Genomic DNA, 5,196 nt, shown 5'->3' with positions numbered 1-5,196 from the left:
TTTTTTATAGGCCGGAGGTCCGCACGGAAGCAATCTCTCTACTCTGGGGTAGGGAGAGGGATGACTTTCTCTTCATATGGGTAGAGAATTTTTCTCGACTCGTGGATAGAGAAACGACTTCTCCTCTATTCTAGGATAGAGGAAGGATTGTCTACATCTCACCTCCCTCATACCTCGCATATGCGGGATTGGGTATTGTTGTTGTTGAATAATTTATTGTAATGTGAAAAAAAGATGTCTATTATAGGACGGATCTCAGTTTCGGCTGAGATAAAATTATTACAATACACATTATTAAATTTTAAAAATTCAATTAAAGAGCTTTTTTTCATACATTGTTATTTAATACGTAGTAGTATTATTTATGTTGTAGTATAAGCCTTATATAGTACGAAAAAGACCCAAATTTTATTAACTTCAATATTGCATAGCCCGGGTTAAAGTCAAAGAACAATTAAAAAATGTTTACATAAACATGGTCAAAAAATTCTAGATATACATCATGACTGCAATTGTATCAGGTTATACAAACCTAAAGGTTACTTACTTTGGGTACACTTCTATTAACTTGAAAACCATTGTTGACATCCTACATCATTTAAGCAGTAGAACCAATAACCTTGTTACCGGCCTTTGACCCACAAGGTTTGCATCCAAAAAGTGAACCATCCTTCATAAAATAATAATCTTACAATAATTATTCCGATTGTTGCTTCGCATGTGAACGGGCGAATCTGCAGTCATAGAAGAATAATTTGTTGGACAATGTATAACTCTGTGTGCGAAGGAACTATTTGGTATCCTAATCTTTGCTAGAGAATGATCGGATTTTTCAACTAATGGGTAAATAAAAAATTTGTTTAATCAAAAACTATGGCATTATATAAGCTTCAGATAACTCCATATAGATGAAAATCAAGATAGTACCACTGACATTAGTAAAATAAATTTATACCACAATAATAATAATACTCAAAAGGAGTATAAGCCTATGAAACCGAAATGTGAATGGACAAATCAAGAGAATAAACTATTAATAATTGTTGCAATAATATGGCTGTTAAATGTAAATGTCGTAATATCGTAGTTTTGGTTTAAGTGTGTTGTACCTTGTATGTGTTTGGGTTTTGAAGTATGGGATATTGTGTATCTGTTCTTTTCTTTTCCGGCGTCGGCAAATTGTTCGTTGTCCAGCTCAAGTAGCGGACGGTCTTCAAACTTACTTTTGTACCTGCACAACATCTGCACAAAAGTATGATAAAACAACATTTATAAAATAATAATAAAGACAAATGAATACCACACAACGAATACAAAATGAGATCAAAAACGTACCTACAATATTTGAACTTCGAACAGTCGGAAAAGTGCTCGAATCATGAACCATGGACTTACCAGAAGCAAGCAGAAGTACCAACATACTTATCTCGGTCATTTCATAAATAGCCTTTTATATATAATGCAGTTCAAATTGTCCTGTTTCAAGCTTGCATCCAACTGTAAATTTTCAATTAATAAGGTTTGAATTTATGAAATGAACATTAGATTAAACCACTATCAGACCCAAATTTATGAACCAACTCAAGTCATGAACACTATGTAAGTGAAATTTCAAGCAATAAATGTGATCTATTGCTCCCTTAAAAGGTCAAAGAAATTTGATATGAGTAAAAATAAAAGGAGAAAAGTTGATGATGATACCGTATTAAACGGGTGAGAAAGTAGTTTTCGTTCAAGCTTCTCAATCTAATCAACCAAGTCGACCAACTCACATTCTTCTATTCTCATTTGCTGCCAAACCCAAAAACCGACTAAAATTCAAGTAGTTGCAAATAAATAAAATAAAAATTCACACAATTTACATACTTACATACTATAAAATTTCAAAATCACACTATTTCCAGCCCGTGTATTGCCAATAGAACTCTGTACCGTGCTTAGTTTGAACGCAGATCATTAGGTGTTATTTCGTGCTTGCTCAATGCTCAAGGGCAGTTGAACAGGTACCTTCAATTCGATTTAGTATACATCACATATTTAACTCATCAAGTAAAAATAGATATTAATAGGCATGATTATTAAGGGAGCTGGTAGTATCAAGTAACTGTAATTTGGCCATTTGTAATCCAAACTGATCATATAACCCATCAACCCTCCTCATTTGGAAACCACTACACGTGCCACATGACCATAGTCTGCCATTCAATCACCAAAAACAATCTCTACGCTTTATAACCTTATGCAACGGTGTCTCATCCGTCATACGTTTGCAATAAATTCTTCCAGCTACACACGAAAGAAATTTTTAAACAAATTTCACTAACTCTAATTTGCAAAAGCAGTTGAGAATTATGTCAAAACAATGTTTAAAGGTGCCATCTTTGGGTCGATCGCATAACTAACACAAGATTTGATCCAGATTCCATCAACTACATGATACAATTTTTGTAATTTAGTGTCCCTTTTACCTCAAACACAGAAAAAGTGGAAAAAAAAGAAGAGAGAAAATGAAGGTCCTGATAATCTTTTGGGTCAAGTTCCAAATATATACCAAAATGGTTAAAGACCATATTGAAACACATAACCAACAAACATTGACAAACATGTTTTAGCGAATCAAATTCAAAAGACTACACCAATTTAAGCAGTGTAACCTGGATCAAATCATCTACAAAGATAAAAAAATTTATAAGCAAAAACTGAAAACAAACCTAATCAAACCAACTCGCAAGCCAGAGAAATCACAAATCCATTAAGAAGCCCAGTGTCGGCATCTCAACGAAAAAATTGAGGATACTTCCACCTTTCTCAATGTTCTAAGCACCAAAAAGGAAAAATTGAGGATAAAGATACGCTACAAAACGTACATACTCTACGTCATATGCACATTATATAACACAGTTTCAATAAAGATTTAGATTACTTGTTTGTCACGGGTGTAGTAATTGAATAGTGAATACTACACACCAAAAAAAGAAGTTAACGCTTTATACAACTAACATCGGCTCACAACAGAAAACACACACATACAACATATGCAACGTTAATTAGAGTTAGTGATACAAAAAAATTTGACTTACACAATTATAAGAATCCAAATTTAAAATTACTAAGCAGATAACAAAAATATAAAACTTATTGTACAAATTTACAGTAAAGTAGCTATATACAAAACTAATCGTCAACATAAATTGCAAAATAACATACAATTATCAAATCCAGTTGTAACTATTATGAGTTATATAGACATACGCAGCAGTTGTAAAACCTAATTAAGGTCCATCGAATAGTTAATTTCGCAAAACGAATTGTCGAATAACGCTCTGCTTTGATCAAACCCTAACACTAATAAAAAATGTTTATAAATAATCATAAGGTTCATACTTAAATTATAAATTGATAGATAGATATATACAAATAAGTATCAAACCGGTTTGAATCCAAACTAAGGCATACACCGCTGCAAGGACGGCTAGAGCAGCGACGGTAGTGACGGCGCTGGATTGTCTTAGCCGTCGGTAACAACGGTTGTTTGAGTCCATCCACCTCAATCCGGATGTATGATGATGAACATTGTTTGATGATGAACACTTGAATGTAATCAGATGTATGTACATAATGGTTGGGTATTGTGCGGTGGATTTTAGATGCGATTTTGTTAACCCTAATTTAGTGTTTCTGGAAGCTGGCAGTTTTTAATCTGTAATTTTACGGGGACACGTGGACTAATTATTAAAAATTATAATTAATTAGGGATTTAACATGTCAGCAAGTTTAGGAGAGGATTAAGGATTAGTTGACACATTGGATTAATCTTCACGATTAATACATATGTATAGATAGATGTATAGATGTATAGATGTATAGAAGATTGGTGAGAATGACAAAGTTTTGCGTTTGTTGCCCATTCGAAGGATTTGACATTAACCTTCTTCACCATCGTTTTCTAACACATGAATTCGTCAATAAATTGTGCATTGTTTCTAGCGAGCCAAATGTACCAAATTGTAACTGGTCTAATTAATGCCAAGATTTACCCACTTTGATTCCCATCCCCGCACTCCAATCATGTGTAAACGAGGCTAGGAAAAACGGCATAACCCACCTAAGATTCTACCACCGAAATAGCTCAGTCCATATCAAAGTGGCATTTTGAGAAGAATTGACCATCATAACTCTATTTAGGATTCGTAAGTATTTGACATCAACTTACCAACCTCAAATCTTATATCTTGAAAACAACACTCACTTTCAACTTTTAAGCTTGTTGGTGCATAATCCCTAATTCTACGTTTATTATTTGAATACATTCGGTCATGTAATAACATTTAATCTTATGACTATTAAATTGTTATGTGTGTGCTTTAATATTTTAATCAATAGTTAAACTGCAAACAAAGTCGACCGAGTGAGCCCACACACTCGACCGAGTGAGCCCACACACTCGACCGACTGAGCCCACACAGTCGATCGACTATCTTAGATAGTCGACCGACTGTGTCTGATGGCAGCATATATATGGGTTTAGACCTCAATTGTGAGGTTACTCATTCCCTAAATCCTAAAGGTGTATACTTTCGTTCCAGTCGTTTACCAACACCAAAACTCACCGAATAATCACGTAGGTATTGTTCTAATATAGATTTCATCCTAGGTTTGACTCATTCGACCCCAATACGACCCGTTATTAAATTAATCTTGTTTTAGAGTTGTTCCGCCTCTAGATCGAGTCACAAACGATTCAAGATCCTAAGTCTATTTGTCTACAAAGCTCATTAGCATGTGATATACCTTACATATTTTGGTTCTGCAATATCAGAACACGGGTCAAAAGACAATAATTTGATGAAATAATTACTGTATGGAACAAGCAACATGGCACACAAGTTACTGCATTCGTCTAAACCCCACACAACATCTCTTTAAAGCTTCCAGGCTTTCAATTACTTTTGGGATACTATATCTTTTAACACGGTTTTCTTTTAAATTTGTGATGAAAATCATATTCTAAGACGCCAATCTTATTGACGCTTTTTATTAGGAGGTGTGGATGGCTCACCGTATTGTCTCATCCCGCTAAAGAAGTCATTATACGTTTTCAAATGAATGGCTTCTTTGTTGGGATTAACGAGTTTTGCTACCGGCTTTGATTGTTTATGGGAAATGATAGGATTCGTAAAACCATCTAATCCATCG

At 34.3% G+C, this 5,196-nt stretch overlaps 1 long non-coding RNA gene across 4 annotated transcripts; it reads right to left on the bottom strand.

The window, feature by feature from the left end:
* Positions 1-381: 381 nt before the first annotated feature.
* LOC139862254 (uncharacterized) lies at positions 382-3,625 on the bottom strand. 4 transcript variants are annotated; one of them, XR_011764105.1, is made up of 7 exons: positions 2,712-3,625; positions 2,106-2,286; positions 1,871-2,007; positions 1,702-1,791; positions 1,336-1,497; positions 1,110-1,242; positions 382-734 (listed from the first exon to the last, which is right to left on the bottom strand). It is a non-coding gene; the product is annotated as an uncharacterized lncRNA (long non-coding RNA). The 4 variants fall into 4 exon arrangements; XR_011764103.1 differs by having other exon boundaries at positions 1,871-2,286; positions 2,712-2,816; positions 3,416-3,625; XR_011764104.1 differs by having other exon boundaries at positions 1,871-2,286; positions 2,712-2,816; positions 3,431-3,625.
* Between the last annotated feature and the right edge of the window lie 1,571 nt (positions 3,626-5,196).

The sequence above is a fragment of the Rutidosis leptorrhynchoides genome, chromosome 8, assembly GCF_046630445.1.
Source record: "Rutidosis leptorrhynchoides isolate AG116_Rl617_1_P2 chromosome 8, CSIRO_AGI_Rlap_v1, whole genome shotgun sequence".
Lineage (NCBI taxonomy): Eukaryota > Viridiplantae > Streptophyta > Magnoliopsida > Asterales > Asteraceae > Rutidosis > Rutidosis leptorrhynchoides.
Note: the sequence above shows the minus strand (reverse complement) of the source record. Positions and strands in the feature narration are given on the sequence as shown.